The 15,967-nt window shown below is 39.2% G+C and overlaps 2 pseudogenes; both read left to right on the top strand.

Annotated features, from left to right (window-relative positions):
• Window positions 1–4,700: 4,700 nt before the first annotated feature.
• On the top strand, window positions 4,701–10,935 carry LOC149281707 (proprotein convertase subtilisin/kexin type 4-like; annotated as a pseudogene).
• Window positions 10,936–12,570: 1,635 nt separating this feature from the next.
• Window positions 12,571–15,778, top strand: LOC149281708 (proprotein convertase subtilisin/kexin type 4 pseudogene; annotated as a pseudogene).
• The last annotated feature ends 189 nt before the right edge of the window (window positions 15,779–15,967 follow it).

Below are 15,967 nucleotides of genomic sequence, written 5' to 3' on the forward strand. Positions count from 1 at the left end.
CGCATATTTTTGGAAATGGCATTCCCATTATTATGAAATAATTTATTTAAATATTTATTTAATTTTTTTTTTTTTCTTTTTCTTTTTATAATTTTATTAATATTATTAGATATTCAAAGTATATTTAATTTATTCTTATGTTTGCGGCGTCTCCACCCGTCGGCACTTACGCATGATATAGCCCAATACACTATATGGGGCAACAAACACATGATATGTTTTCTTGTGTAAATAGTACGAATGTAAATGTAATGTTTATGTTTTTTTGTGTATGTAGATGTTTATGTCTTGACGGTAGACCAGATCTAGGGGGGGAGAAGGAGGGACTAATTGTATTTAATATGTATGACACTTAAATTAGTATCTATCAATTGCCAAGGATTAAACTCTCCATATAAAAGAGGTTTCCTATATGATATGTTAATTCGAGAGCAAGTGGATATATGTCTAGCGCAAGAAACCCATTGGAAAAAGGATGATTCTTACTGCTGGAAATATAAGAGATTCCCCATTATTGCCCAAGCTAGCTTATGCGGGATAAAGAAAAGAGGTGTTGCAATTTTGATAAACCAAAAAATCAAATTTGAACAGATATATTTGGAAAATGATCATGAGGCAAGATATAATATTCTTCTTTGTAGACTGAACGATGTACTATATACACTCGTTAACATATACACTCCTAATGTACATACAGTAAAATTTTTGGAAAAGATTTTTGATAGAGTTCAAAATATCTCAAAAGGTTCTTTATTGATAGGTGTAGATATGAATTGCATTTCAGATGTTAAACTAGATAAAAGTTTCCCGTATGGTTTTTATCCATATTCAACTTTGAAATCTTTGGCTAGATCCTTCTCTCTTTGTCTTGCTCGAAACAAAATATATGACATTTGGAGGACACAAAATCCATCTGTGAAGGAGTTTACTTATTATTCTGCTGTGCATCATTCCTACTCAAGAATTGACATGTTTTTGTCAGATATTAAGTCTATTGAAAGCTGTGAATCCTCTAGCATAGGAAATCTCTCCTGGTCTGATCATGCTCCTATTTTTATAATAATCAAAAATAATGAGGACTTTAATATAAGATCCAATTGGAGGCTAAACGAATCTCTTTTGTCCTCTAGAGATTTTAAAGAACAACTTCGAAAGCTAGCCATAGAATTCATAGAGATGAACGACAACGGTATGGTCTCAGATGCAACTTTGTGGTGCGCCTTTAAAAGTACTATGAGGGGTCATCTTATAAAACAAGGTGCATATATTAAGAAATTAAAAGGGGCACCTCTTACTGATCTCTATATCAAACTAGCACAATTAGAGGCTGCCAATAAACTAAACCCTCTACCCCAGATTTACGATGAGATTAAGGAAATCCAATTTAAGATTAAGGAAAGACTAACGGAGAAGATTAACAGAAACCTAACATCTTTGAAACAGGAATGGTATTATAGCAGTAATAGAGCTAGTAAACATCTAACGAATAAAATTAAAAACAAAAATGCCAAAAATAGAATAAACAAGATAGTGCTAAACGGTAAAAACTTATTTAACTCCAAAATTAACCAGTGAAGCTTTCAGAGAGTATTATTGCACACTATACAATTTACCAGTATTATCGAAAGATAAAACGCAAATTAATTGTTTTCTTAATACTCTCAATCTACCGAAAATCTCTGAAATAAAATTACAAGAACTAAACTCGCCGATTAATTTATTTGAGATAAATAAAACTATAAAAAATTTACCTTTGCACAAAACTCCAGGCCCAGATGGATTCTCGTCTTGTTTTTTTCAAATTTTGGAACCCATTGTCTCTCCTTTATTACTGAGATTATTTAATGGAATATCCTTAGGGAATAACTTTCCATCTGAAATGTTACAGACCATAATTACTCCTATCCCGAAAAGTGGGAAAGACTTAACTAAAGTCACGAATTATCGTCCGATACCACTGATAAATCAAGATATCAAAATATTTTCCAAAGTTTTAGCTGACAGACTTAGTTCTGTTATGGGTGAGTTAATTCATTCAGACCAAACAGGATTCTTATTGGGCAGAAACAGGGAAGATAACACGCGTAGAATACTAAATTTAATTTATGAGATACACTTAAGTAAAACACCAGCTATCTTTCTTGTGCTTGACGCCGAAAAAGCGTTTGACCGCGTGAGTTGGCCCTTTTTAGAACAAACTTTAATTTCTTTTGGTCTGACTGGCCAATTTTTAACTCTCACTATGGCGCTTTATAAGAATTTGTACGCAAAAATCTCAGGTCCTGATCTAAATTCCATGAGTTTCCCCATTAATAATGGAACAAGACAGGGATGCCCTTTAGCTCCTTTATTATATGTCCTCACAATAGAGTCTCTTGTGACATTAATACGTCGATCGAATAAAATTATAGGAATAAATACTGGTCCGTATGAGCACAAGATTTCTTTGTATGCTGATGACATTTTACTTACTTTAGCTTCTCCTGAAAACTCTCTTTTGGAGGTTTTGGAATGCATTAATAAATATACATTATACTCTAATTATAAATTAAACTTAGATAAATCACAAATCATTGAGTTTAATATGGAAAATTCTCGATTTGAGTTTCTTAAGAATAAATCTGCAATACATTGGAACCAAAAGTATATTGATTATTTGGGAATTAAAATATATCAGAACCTCTCAGCTATCATAACTAATAATTATTTGATTCTTTTAGATTCCTTTAAAAATCAATTTACTCAATGGAGGAATTTGGAAATTTCCTGGATGGGCAGACTTAATACATTAAAGGCATATATTTTGCCAAAATTGATCTATCTATTCAGAACTATTCCTCTATCAGTTCCATTGAAAATTCTAAACCAATTCGAAAAAGTTTTCTTATCATATCTATGGATGGGTAAAAAAACCTAGACTTTCACGTGCTATTCTTATTAGAAACCTTACAAGTTCTGGACTTAACTTTCCTAATTTGAGTACTTTACAACAAATTTGCTTATTTAATCATTTTTTAGCTTGGGATATAAAAAGGAATTCGGAACTACCTTGGTATAATTATGAGAGGTGGAAATGTCAAAATTTAGATCCATTCCTCTTATATTGGTTTAACAAAAAAGATATAAACAGACTTAATATTCTTAACCCAACTGTTTCTAACGTATTAAGCAATATGATTATTTTTAAGGGGAAATTTGGTAATATGGAACTTTGTTCGCTATCTTCTCCATTGATGGCTGTGCAAAACATGATCAAGGATATAGATCTGAAATCCTGGTTTCTCCAGGGTATAGATACGATTTCAGATATATGCACTCCTTCTCAGTTGGTTCCATTTAATGAAATTCAAATTAAGTATAATTTATCAAGTAAAGAACTATTTTCTTATTTAAGAATTAGAAATTTCATTAAAAGTAACCCATTAACTCCTTCCACTAATTTAGATAGGTTTATACATGCTCACCATAAAAAAAACTTAATTACACGATTAAGGAACATTTTGGATCAAGAAGAAATGTTAGATAAACCAAACACTATTCTGAAATGGGAAAGAGATTTGGGTGCCTCCTACTCTTTTGATATTTGGTGTGACTCCTGGAATAAAGTACGGAAAGCAATACATTGTATAAATCTTCAAGAACAATATTACAAACTCCTTCACAGATGGTACTATGTTCCAACCTTACTACATAAAATGTATAATACTACCTCCAACAAATGTTGGAGATGTAAACTAGAACTGGGCTCAATGATACACATTTGGTGGGAGTGTGATAAGTTGTTAAACCTTAGATCTGAAATTGTCACTCTATTTAAGAATCTATTTGATACTGCCATAGTTTTGAATCCGCAATCTTTTCTTTTTCATATCGATCTTCCTTGGAAAAATAAATCGAAACTGTTTTTGGCTATTAATGTTTTGGCAGCAGCCAAAATATGTATAGCTCGATCTTGGAAAACAGACCAGGTTCCAACCTGGTCTCAAGTTATAGCTCAAATAAACTATCAATATACAATGGAGAGGCACTTTTACCGAACTCATAACAATATAAAAGATTATGAAGTAATTTGGTCTCCATGGAAAAGATGGCTCTCTGGAACTGGTTATTCATATCAAACTATTACATAATCCTGGCAATACTAATTAAATCATTATATTAATATATAAATACTATCAATGTCTCTCTTTCTTCTCTCCCTCCTAGACGATAAAGAAAACATCCTGGTCTTGATACCGTCTCGTATGTGAATGTTATAAATTTAACCTTTTGATATTGCTTGGTATATTATAAGGATGAAAGGTTATATGTTATGTCTTTTTATTTTTTGTTATAAAAAAAAAAAAGAAAAAAAAAAAAAAAGAAAAACCCCTTTTGCAATTGTTACAGCTAGACATTTATTTTCCAAGTGACCCCACATTTTAGAATGGTAGTCTGTGTGTGATATATATATATGTGTGTGTGTATATACCGTGTATATATATATATATATATATATAATCACACACTACTGTTTCAGAATTATATATTGACATTATAACTGTAAGCATTTTCTAGCCGGCTTGTCGCTGAGAGTTCCGAGCCCCACCCTGCTATTGTGATGTAACAGATGTGCCACGCCCTTCTACTGTGACATAGTGTAGGTTATAAAAGCACTGGCCGTTAGGCTAACAGATGCTTTTGTAAGCTGACAGTACAAGATGAGGAGCATAGCTCTGGTTTTCGTTGTTACTGTTCTGATCCATGTGATCTTTACTTTGGAGATTTACACAAATAGCTGGGCTGTGCACATACCTGATGGCTCTGTAGAGGCAGAACGTATTGCACAGAAATTCGGTTTCATCAACCTTGGGCAGGTGGTGCTTGGCAGTGATTTCTACCATCTATCTCATCGTGGCATTCAAAGGAAATCCTTCAGCCCTCACTGGGGTAGAAATATTCAACTGAAAAAAGAACCCAAGGTTAGCTGGTTTGAGCAGCAGACGCTGAGGAGAAGGGAGAAAAGACAGCCTAGTATGGTTCCCACAGACCCCCTCTTCAGCTTGCAGTGGTACCTGGGTAAAAATCTTGACTTAGGCATCCAGACTGCTTGGAACCGTGGATATACCGGACGAGGCGTGGTGGTGACCATTCTGGATAATGGGCTTGAAAAGCACCACCCCGATCTCGCATTAAACTATGATCCGGAAGCGAGTTATGATTTTAATGACGACGATCCTGACCCTCAGCCCGATATAACTCATCTAATGAGACCAACCACGGGACCCGCTGTGCAGGCGAGGTGGCTGCGGTTGCCAATAATGATATCTGCGGCGCTGGAGTAGCATACAACGCTAGAATAGGAGGTGTGCGAATGCTGGATGGGATAGTCACAGACATTGTTGAAGCTCAGTCGTTGAGTTTGAACCCACAGCATATTGACATTTATAGCGCCAGCTGGGGTCCCACTGATGATGGAAAGGTACTGGATGGACCAGGAGTGTTGTCTTCTGAGGCTTTTTACAAAGGAATACTAAATGGCCGCCGTGGCCTTGGATCTATCTTTGTTTGGGCATCTGGAAACGGTGGCAGGAATGACAACTGCAACAGTGACGGCTACTCCAACAGTATCTACACTGTTGCTGTTGGGGGTGTCACAAATCATGGAACAGTCCCTTGGTACAGTGAGGCGTGTGCATGCAAACTTACAAGCACTTACAGCAGCGGTGGTGGTGAGGAAGAGACTTTTATCACCACTGATATACGCCACACGTGTACAGATAAACACACCGGGACTTCAGCCGCCACTCCACTTGCTGCCGGGATCCTTGCTTTGGCATTGGAGGCAAACCCAGCTCTTACATGGAGGGATATACAACATATCGTGGTAAGAGCGTCCAGTCCTGCCCACCTAATGGCTGACGATTGCGTCATAAATGGAGTGGGAAGAAAAGTGAGCCACTTTTTCGGCTACGGACTCTTGCATGCTGGACGAGTAGTGGAGCTGGCCGAAACATGGGAGACAACGCAGCCTCAAAGAAAGTGCCTCATAACAATTGTGAGCACCCCTAAAAGAGTGCATTCAGATCTGATTTTGACTTACAATGTCACTGCCTGTTCTGGGTCCCCCAATCACATAACATCCCTTGAGCATGTCCAAGCCCAAATGACCCTCAGCTACAGTCGCAGAGGTGACCTGGAAATCTATCTTACCAGTCCTATGGGCACCCGTTCTGTGCTGATGGGCAAGAGACCACATGATACCAGCACTGATGGGTACAGAGATTGGTCCTTCATGACCACACAATCTTGGGATGAAAATCCATTGGGCCTTTGGACCTTAGAATTTAGGAACAGAGGAAGCTACACCAACCACGGATTTCTACATCACGTCACGTTGATTTTGTACGGGACAGATGAACACATGATGTCCAGGAAAATCAAGAAGTCTGTCATGAGAAAGTGTCTGAGGCGGGATAGAAATGGGTCGTGCATAGAATGTTTGGCACCATATTATACCTTTGGAAAGCTCTGTCTATCTTACTGCCCTGCCAAATACTTTAAGTCTACGCAGAGAGCGGAGGTGTCAGAGCCCAGCAGCTTTCACCTTGTTCGTTCTTGTGCCGCTTGCCACCCATCCTGCTTTACGTGTAAAGGGTCGTCTGCCAATAATTGCACTTCCTGTTCCCCTTTATACGAATATAATGGAAAAGACAACTCATGCGTAAGATCTGACTCCCCAAGTGTAGACTTACAGAACGCCTCATTCATCCGGATCCCTCAAACAACATTAGTGGCAGTGATAATGAGTGCGGCCATTGTAATGGTTATGGGAGCGCTGGTGGTTTTCATTCACTGGTATCTACGAGAAAGATCACGAGTAGACCCCAGTCCTGTCTGATGGGCAACCACCGTGCTCTAAATCAGATCTGGAATCTGCGCAGGGAGGAGATTTCCTCTGCTTTTGAACGCTGATGAGGACAAATTCAACAAGGGAGAGTAGAGACCCAACCTGACGCGGATAGCACTGTTACATCAATAAAATTCCTTTTACTATTTGGCAAAAATACCTTTTCCTTGCTATATTTTACAAATTTAAATTTTAAGTACCTGGAAATTTCATGTTGAATAATAAAACAATTAAACCGTGCTCGCGTGCTTGAAGGAAAAGCTTAGACCGATCTTAGATTTCATATCTTGTGTGGATTCCAAAACAAGAATCAAGCATTCTATAGCAATGCACATTGATTAAAGATTGGAAATACATCATTTTTATGTGACTTAATGTCACCACTGACATGCTTTTTTTTTTTGCATTTAAGTGACTTAAAAGTTATGTAATAGCCCAGAGGCTATTCCACTTTACATCACACGTAATCATACAGAAAAATATTTTGTTATATCTTACAGAAAATATATTTTGAGCATGAATGTCTATGTGTAAGGGTGAGTGAGCATGGATAAAGTATTATATATTGGAAACAATATTTATATGCCACTCTGCCCCATAATATGCCTTTTAACCCCCTAAATGCCAGAGTGGCATATAGGGGTATAAGGCATTTCTGGAGGCAGAGTGCTCTATACAATGCCTTTTAACTCCCTTAATGCCACTCTGCCTCCTGGAATGCCTTATACCCCCCTATATGCCACTCTGCCCCATAATATGCATTTTAACCCCCTAAATGCAACTCTGGCATTATAAGGCATTTCTGGAGGCAGAGTGGCACATAGGGGGTCAAAAGGCATACCATGGGGCACAGTGGCATATAGAGGGTTAAAAGGCATATCATGGGCCACAGTGCCATATTGGAGTGGCGAGCCTGGGGGCAGATGTGCGTAACTGGGGGACAGGTTGGAAAATACAAGGAAATAAAAACAAAAAAAATATTTTTCTCAATCATAGCTTTTATTAAAAAAAATAGTTTACATGAATTAACATTTTCTGGTAAAACTTTTTTCCTTTAGGGTCGTCTTATATTCAGGCTTTTTCTTTTTTTCCTAAATTAATATTCAGATTTGGGGGGTCGTCTTATAATCGAGCAAATGCGGTAATTAGATTAGATGGAATTATTATTACCCTTTATCTGTTCAGAGAAAGAAATTAAGATGCGCTGTACAATTAAATTGGAGCAGTTAACACATTAGTAGTTGAGAACCCTGCATGTGAGCCATTATCACCCTTTATAGCATTTTAAACAATTACTGTGTTTTAGGGAGTGACAGATGAATGATTAAATGTTAAATGGTTAAATGTCCAATGTAATAAGATGTTTTGTGTTTTTTTCTGGAGTCAAACTAAGTGAAATTATATCTTTTTTTTTCCCCCCTACGGAATGACAGCACTGGGTCAGTGTTCATAGGAATAAAACGTAGATTTTGGTACACACATACCTAGTACAGTCACAGGTTCTAAGAGTCAGATTAAGTGAAAATATAGCTGTGTGCTAGAGAATGACAGATGAATCCCTATAAGGTATAATAAGAGAAAATAAGTTGTTTCACTGCCGAAACGCTGTGGCATATCCTATAGGTCGTCAGCACACATTTTCCCATTAATCTCTTCTGTGTCCCCATCTTCTTTTTTGGTCATCTTCTTCCTGATTTCTGCTCGGCTATGCTGGCTGGCGAAAAAGGTATGGGGACATTGAGAGTGTGATAGTGAATGGAGCACTAATAATAATAATAATAATAATAAAAATAAAAAATAAAAAAAACCCCTGAATCTCATCCAAACCGAAAGGTGCAGGAAACGAAATTTGTTGTCTGAAAACAAGTGCAGCAAAAAGGAAAAATTGAAATTGTGTCCAAATCATTTTTGGTCCATGTACTCAAGTCTAGTTAAACATTCAGTGATTAATATGCTCCCTTTAACTGCCTTGTATTGTATTATAAAAATACAGCATGCTTTTTTTGGATGAGGCTGGCAGAGATAGTTTGAGTTTGGTAGAATTATGAATATTATGTGTTTTATTAATTTAATTATAAAATTAAAAATTAAAACCCCTATATTATAACAGAAAAGTGTTAATTGGTTCTCTGCCTTAATAATCTTATTATTATTATTATCTTTTATTTATATAGCGCCAACAGTTTACGCAGCGCTTAATACAATACATAAATTCAAGGGGTCTGACGAGACAAACCGATACATTTGGTGGAGAGGACCCTGCAAGCTTACAATCTTGAGGGAATGGGGTGACAAACATAAGGCACAGAGGAAGGGTGAGAGGTGGTGTGGGGGTATCAGTGATGGGGTGAGAGGTAGTATGGTGGTCGTGTCAATGACAAGGAAGTTCTAGAAGCTAAGATGGTAGACGGTAGTAGAAGTGTGGATCAGGGGGTCGCGGTGGATGGAATCTACTTGGATTTTGCCAAGGCTTTTGACTCGGTTCCACACAATAGGTTAGTATTCAAACTGAAGGAAATTGGCCTAGATGCAAATTCTTGTTCTTGGGTAGAACATCGGCTTAGAGGTAGAGAACAGAGAGTTGTTATAAATGGTAAATTTTCAAGCTGGTCAAAAGTGGTAAATGGTGTCCCTCAGGGTTCTGTTCTGGGACCAATTTTATTCAACATATTTATAAATGACCTGGCAGGAGGCATTGAAAGTCATGTTTCTGTGTTTGCAGATGACACAAAACTAGGTAAAGTTATACAGGGCGAGCAGGATATTAATGTGCTGCAGAGGGATCTAGATAGACTGGGGGACTGGGCACTCAAATGGCAGATGAAATTCAATGTAGATAAATGTAAAGTTATGCACTTCGGGGTAGCGAATGCACAAGCAACCTACACCCTAAACGGTAGTGAATTAGGGGTAATGACAAATGAGAAGGATTTGGGAATTGTTATAGACAACAAACTAGGCAACAATGTGCAGTGTCAGTCTGCGGCCGCTAAGGCCAGTAAGGTATTGTCGTGTATAAAAAGGGGCATCAAGTCGCGGAATAAAGATATAATTTTGCCTCTGTATAAATCAATGGTAAGGCCGCACCTTGAATATGCTGTGCAATTTTGGGCGCCTTTTCTAAAGAAGGATATCATAGCACTAGAAAGGGTGCAGAGGCAGCTACACAATTAATAAAAGGAATGGAGCAATATAGTTATGAAGAAAGGTTAACTAATTTAAATCTGTTTAGTTTAGAAAAACGTCGCCTCAGAGGGGATATGATAACATTATATAAATATATTCGGGGCCAATACAAACCATTGTGTGGAAATGTGTTCATAAACAGGACTATGCATAGGACACGTGGTCATGCATTTAGACTGGAAGAAAGGAGATTTAGACTAAAGCAGAGGAAAGTGTTTTTTACAGTAAGGGCAGTAAGGATGTGGAATTCTCTGCCTGCAGAGGTAGTTTTATCAGAGTCTACAGACGTTTAAACTGCAACTGGATGGATACCTGGAAAAACATAACATTCGGGGATATAATCTTTAATTATGGGGAAACAGCTTATTGATCCAAGGAGAAATCTGACTGCCATTTTGGGGTCAAGAAGGAATTTTTTTCCCTGGTTAGTGCAAAATTGGAAAGAGCGAAGCCAGGGTTTTTTGCCTTCTTTTGGATCAAACAGCAACAAATTAACAGATATAGGAAAGGCTGAACTTGATGGACGCATGTCTTTTTTCAGCCTATGTAACTATGGAACTATGTAACCGGAGCAAAAGTGGTAGATGTGTTAATTTTTGCGTTTTAATCTAGGATGGTGGCCATTGAATCGAAATATCCTCTAGACTGTAAGTTTACAGACCGGTCTCTATTTACTTAACGTAAATGATCGTTTTTAATCTGTCAGTTCTAGTTTTGTCAGACTCTGAATGTATGGACTATAGGAATATATTCTAAATATATATTATATTATAAATAAAAGATAATATTCTTGATGTTTTTCAGCACGGAAACACGATCAGCACTGTCAAAGTGACAGCGTCCAGCTTACCGTGGAATGAGGAGAGCTCTGGTCTCGTATATATATAAAGCTTCCGCATAAAGAGGACGTGTTGGCGGGTCACTGCCTGTTACCAGCCGCACTAAACATGTCGGTGTTTTAGCAGCAATCAAACGAGGGACTGGATTATATACAAAACCGAACAACAAATACAGAGGTTTTTTTTTAACGTATTTATTTCATGCTTCTAGTGCCGTTCTGTACACCCAGTGCCCTCCCGCGGTCTGCCATCTGTACCTCATCTCAAGGAGCTGCCGTGTTTGTGAGGGCGAAATGTTCACCATAAGCAGACATGGAAGTAGTTAACCCATTAAAACGGATAGTCGGCATAGAAAGTATAAATCAAGCTATTATGTGGCTTTTGTTTATATTATGACTAAAGATCTGAACAGTTTTCAATTATTACAGATTAAATGGAATATATGTATGTACTGCATGTCTGTGCATAGATGTATAATAACTGTATGAAACGGATCAGGATTTTGTGTAGTTTTTCTCCTTAATAAAATTCCATGAACCCTGGTTGTGCCTCTCTCATCATGGAGGACATCCTTATTGATCCCACAGGTCCCCCCAGGGTTATATACGTGTGTATGCATTTGCTAACACTGTGGGTATCACACTGGGAAAAAAAGGGATCATTAAAACATATTTCACTTTGTACATGAAACATAGCAATGGGAATCAAAAAAAAAAAGAAACATAGGAATAGAGTTTGACTGCAGACTCGCATCTTCACTCAGGAGTCGGGATAACAATATGCCGATCCCATTCATATCTATATTCCCTTACTGTGTTAACCGCCACCACTCAGTCAGGACATACAGCTACATGCCATGGATTTGATGTTTTTATATCCGGAGCCATCTTGGTCAGTGGCGTAAGTACAGGGGCCGACCCTGCGACTGCTTGTCTTCTCGTGCCTTTTTTACACCATTTTGAACCCTTAATCACGTCGCTTCTTTAAATGTCACTTTATTACTCTGTTAGATTATCTTGATTAGAGTCCCCAAGGGTTTTGTTTATACTTGGCATTCTCTTGGCAATATATATATATATATATATATATAATTATAATTATATATATATACTCTACCATTCAAAAGTACGAGGTCACATAGATCTGTCTCTCTTTTTGTAAGAAAACGAATGTTGTCTATTAAAATGACATGAAATGCATCAGAAATACAGCACAGGCATCATTAATGTTATAAATGACTGAATGATTGTAGCTGCGTTCCAACGGCACGTTGTGTTTAATCCAAGTTTAAATTTAAAAGGCTAATCAATCATTAGAAAACCCCTTTTGCAATTGTTACAGCTAGACATTTATTTTCCAAGTGACCCCACATTTTAGAATGGTAGTCTGTGTGTGATATATATATATATGTGTGTGTGTATATACCGTGTATATATATATATATATATATATATAATCACACACTACTGTTTCAGAATTATATATTGACATCATAACTGTAAGCGTTGTCTAGCCGGCTTGTCGCTGAGAGTTCCGAGCCCCGCCCTGCTATTGTGATGTAACAGATGTGCCACGCCCTTCTACTGTGACATAGTGTAGGTTATAAAAGCACTGGCCGTTAGGCCAACAGATGCTTTTGTAAGCTGACAGTACAAGATGAGGAGCATAGCTCTGGTTTTCGTTGTTACTGTTCTGATCCATGTGATCTTTACTTTGGAGATTTACACAAATAGCTGGGCTGTGCACATACCTGATGGCTCTGTAGAGGCAGAACGTATTGCACAGAAATTCGGTTTCATCAACCTTGGGCAGGTGGTGCTTGGCAGTGATTTCTACCATCTATCTCATCGTGGCATTCAAAGGAAATCCTTCAGCCCTCACTGGGGTAGAAATATTCAACTGAAAAAAGAACCCAAGGTTAGCTGGTTTGAGCAGCAGACGCTGAGGAGAAGGGAGAAAAGACAGCCTGATATGGTTCCCACAGACCCCCTCTTCAGTTTGCAGTGGTACCTGGGTAAAAATCTTGACTTAGGCATCCAGACTGCTTGGAACCGTGGATATACCGGACGAGGCGTGGTGGTGACCGTTGTGGATGATGGGCTTGAAAAGGACCACCCCGATCTCGCATTAAACTATGATCCGGAAGCGAGTTATGATTTTAATGACGACGATCCTGACCCTCAGCCCCGATATAACTCATCTAATGAGAACAACCACGGGACCCGCTGTGCAGGCGAGGTGGCTGCGGTTGCCAATAATGATATCTGCGGCGCTGGAGTAGCATACAACGCTAGAATAGGAGGTGTGCGAATGCTGGATGGGATAGTCACAGACATTGTTGAAGCTCAGTCGTTGAGTTTTAACCCACAGCATATTGACATTTATAGCGCCAGCTGGGGTCCCACTGATGATGGAAAGGTACTGGATGGACCAGGAGTGTTGTCTTCTGAGGCGTTTTACAAAGGAATACTAAATGGCCGCCGTGGCCTTGGATCTATCTTTGTTTGGGCATCTGGAAACGGTGGCAGGAATGACAACTGCAACAGTAACGGCTACTCCAACAGTATCTACACTGTTGCTGTTGGGGGTGTCACAAATCATGGAACAGTCCCTTGGTACAGTGAGGCGTGTGCATGCAAACTTACAAGCACTTACAGCAGCGGTGGTGGTGAGGAAGAGACTTTTATCACCACTGATATACGCCACACGTGTACAGATAAACACACCGGGACTTCAGCCGCCACTCCACTTGCTGCCGGGATCCTTGCTTTGGCATTGGAGGCAAACCCAGCTCTTACATGGAGGGATATACAACATATCGTGGTAAGAGCGTCCAGTCCTGCCCACCTAATGGCTGACGATTGGGTCATAAATGGAGTGGGAAGAAAAGTGAGCCACTTTTTCGGCTACGGACTTTTGCATGCTGGACGAGTAGTGGAGCTGGCCGAAACATGGGAGACAACGCAGCCTCAAAGAAAGTGCCTCATAACAATTGTGAGCACCCCCAAAAAAGTGCATTCAGATCTGATTTTGACTTACAATGTCACTGCCTGTTCTGGGTCCCCCAATCACATAACATCCCTTGAGCATGTCCAAGCAAAAATGTCCCTCAGCTACAGTCGCAGAGGTGACCTGGAAATCTATCTTACCAGTCCTATGGGCACCCGTTCTGTGCTGATGGGCAAGAGACCACATGATACCAGCACTGATGGGTACAGAGATTGGTCCTTCATGACCACACAATCTTGGGATGAAAATCCATTGGGCCTTTGGACCTTAGAATTTAGGAACAGAGGAAGATACACCAACCACGGATTTCTACGTCACGTCACGTTGATTTTGTACGGGACAGATGAACACATGATGTCCAGGAAAATCAAGAAGTCTGTCATGAGAAAGTGTCTGAGGCGGGATAGAAATGGGTCGTGCATAGAATGTTTGGCACCATATTATACCTTTGGAAAGCTCTGTCTATCTTACTGCCCTGCCAAATACTTTAAGTTTACGCAGAGAGCGGAGGTGTCAGAGCCAAGCAGCTTTCACCTTGTTCGTTCTTGTGCCGCTTGCCACCCATCCTGCTTTACGTGTAAAGGGTCGTCTGCCAATAATTGCACTTCCTGTTCCCCTTTATACGAATATAATGGAAAAGACAACTCATGCGTAAGATCTGACTCCCCAAGTGTAGACTTACAGAACGCCTCATTCATCCGGATCCCTCAAACAACATTAGTGGCAGTGATAATGAGTGCGGCCATTGTAATGGTTATGGGACTGCTGGTGGTTTTCATTCACTGGTATCTACAAAAAAGATCACGAGTAGACCCCAGTCCCGTCTGATGGGCAACCACCGTGCTCTAAATCAGATCTGGAATCTGCGCAGGGAGGAGATTTCCTCTGCTTTTGAACACTGATGAGGACAAATTCAACAAGGGAGAGTAGAGACCCAACCTGACGCGGATAGCACTGTTACACCAATAAAATTCCTTTTACTATTTGGCAAAAATACCTTTTCCTTGCTATATTTTACAAATTTAGATTTTAAGTACCTGGAAATTTTATGTTGAATAATAAAACAATTAAACCGTGCTCGCATGCTTGAAGGAAAAGCTTAGACCGATCTCAGATTTCATATCTTGTGTGGATTCAAAAACAAGAATCAAGCATTCTATAGCAATGCACATTGATTAAAGATTGGAAATACATCATTTTTATGTGACTTAATGTCACCACTGACATGTTTTTTTTTTTTGCATTTAAGTGACTTAAACCCAGAGGCTATTCCACTTTACATCACACGTAATCATACAGAAAAATATTTTGTTATATCTTACAGAAAATATATTTTGAGCATGAATGTCTATGTGTAAGGGTGAGTGAGCATGAATGTCTCCGTAACAGTGTATGTGAGCATGAATGTCTATGTGTAAGGGTGAGGGAGCATGAATGTCTCTGTAACAGTGTATGTGAGCATGAATGTCTATGTGTAAGGGTGAGTGAGCATGGATAAAGTATTATATATTGGAAACAATATTTATTTTATTCAACAATCGTTTTGCTTCAGATAATAAACATATAGACAGTGTTATGAGAATCCACACGAATTCCGTTCCGTACGCAAAACAGATAAATGAAAAAGCGACAGATCACGAAACAGTAGCGTAATCGCTGCCAGGAGTAAAGATGGCGGATGCACCTTGCAATTGGGAGGACGTGTCATCAGTTCTGACCAATACTGAGCGAGCATTCAGCCGCTAGAATGCGTGGACCAATCACAATGCTCTTTTCTCGCCAGCTGAGCAGGAAGCAGGAAGCGACGTTGTGTCAGAATGCTGTGAGGGAATCCGGTATGAGTGACAGGACATGAACCCGCTCCTGCTCCCTGTGTGTTTGGGGTTCGTGGTCGCCCTGCCGCCGGTACAGAATGCCAAGGAGAGCCGGTTTAGGGAGCAGGACGCGGCGCATTACAGGTAGAGATGGCGCTGCCGGTGACCGCGTTCCTTTATGTTTAAATGGGCCGGTGTTGGGGCTCCTACCGGAGTCGTCTATGTGGGTG

Source organism: Sceloporus occidentalis, unplaced genomic scaffold, assembly GCF_023333645.1.
Source record: "Sceloporus occidentalis isolate IW3139 unplaced genomic scaffold, rSceOcc1.0.p SCAF_128, whole genome shotgun sequence".
NCBI lineage: Eukaryota > Metazoa > Chordata > Lepidosauria > Squamata > Phrynosomatidae > Sceloporus > Sceloporus occidentalis.